This window comes from Etheostoma spectabile, chromosome 15 (genome assembly GCF_008692095.1).
Source record: "Etheostoma spectabile isolate EspeVRDwgs_2016 chromosome 15, UIUC_Espe_1.0, whole genome shotgun sequence".
NCBI lineage: Eukaryota > Metazoa > Chordata > Actinopteri > Perciformes > Percidae > Etheostoma > Etheostoma spectabile.
In genome coordinates, this window is record NC_045747.1 from 26,227,407 (window position 1) to 26,228,923 (window position 1,517).

The following is a 1,517-nucleotide window of genomic DNA, read 5'->3' on the forward strand; positions in this document are numbered from 1 at the left end:
AGGAGAGCTGTTGATGTCACCTCCGACCTCCAACCAACTGTAATGTAGGACATACACACTAAAATCAGAGTGAGTAGATTCATCAGTTCAATCAGAGGGCTTGACACTCACACAATCGACTTGAGTAATAAGGACGCCTGCTGTTAATAATAATATAATAATACATTTTTTTAAAGACGCCTTTCTAGGCACTCAAGGACCCCACAGGGAATTCATAATTAAGAACAGCAAAACAAATACTATCAACAGCTAACAATACTAACACAAACAATACTATACGCAAAACAAAACCAATACTTACAACGCAAAAATACTATACACACAAACAATACTATACAGCAAAAACAATACATAACAAAGCAAAACAAATACATACAAAAGCAAACATCTATACAACAGAAAAGGCGGAGCAACGACATTCCATGGATAGGCGTTTAAACAGATGTGTTTTTAATTGTGATTTGAAATGGGGGAATGAATCAATGTTTCTGAGTTGGGGGGTAGTGAGTTCCAAGACGGGGAGCAGAGCGGCTAATGCTCTGCCCCCCATGTGTGTGAACGCGGGGGGACAGACAGGTTTATGGAGGAAGAGGTACTGAGGGAGCGGGAGGGAGTGGACGCTGGAGGAGATCAACAAATATGGGGGGCGAGGTTGTGTATGCCTTGAATGCTAGTAGAAGGTTTTGAATTTGATACGAACTGGAACCGAGACCAGTGGAGCTGTTGGGGACAGGAGTGATTGTTGGATGGAGGGGGTTCGAGTTATGATGCGGGCGCTGAATTCTGGACCATTGAAGTTTGGTGGGATTTGTAGCGAGACCGAAGAGAGAGAGTTGCAAAATCGAGACGGGAAGTACGAGACTGTGCCAAGAATTGCAGCAGTGTGGGGGGTAAGGGAGGGGCGCAGGCGATTGATTTACGTAGGTGGAAGTACAGACCGGGTAATGTTATTGATAGGGGTTGAAACAGGGCTGCCAACTCTCACGCATTGGCCGTGAGACACACGCATTTGACTTGTTTCACACGCTCACACGCCACACCCCCGATTTCTCACGCTGAGTGTCAACCTGGGTTCAAATTTCTAAAAGATGAGTTTATCTATAGATCTACCTGTTGAGCCCTCGTGATCACTAGTTTTTGCTTTCAGAGACTGTGTGTGTGTTGGGGGGGGGGGGGGGTTCAAGCGCTCCCTGTCTGTGGAAGTTTCGAATTGTCGCAAACTGAAAACATTTTTTTCACGAGCCACCCAGGTGCATTTCCCCGGCTTCAGGTATGAGCTCTGAGTATTACGACCCGTCCGTCTCTTCGTGTCCACTCTCTCTGTGCAAATAGTAGCAGCGCGGCTGGTGACCCGCTCTGCTGTGGGGAGCGATGACGCGTTGCATCCGTGTAGTCCTCCGATAACGCGCAACGTACAGCCTCCTCTAAACTCTGTCAGAGACCAGAGACCCAGATGGTCCTCTGTGTCTGTCAGACGTCTGAATGAGATCCACCATATCAGAGCAATACATGCACAG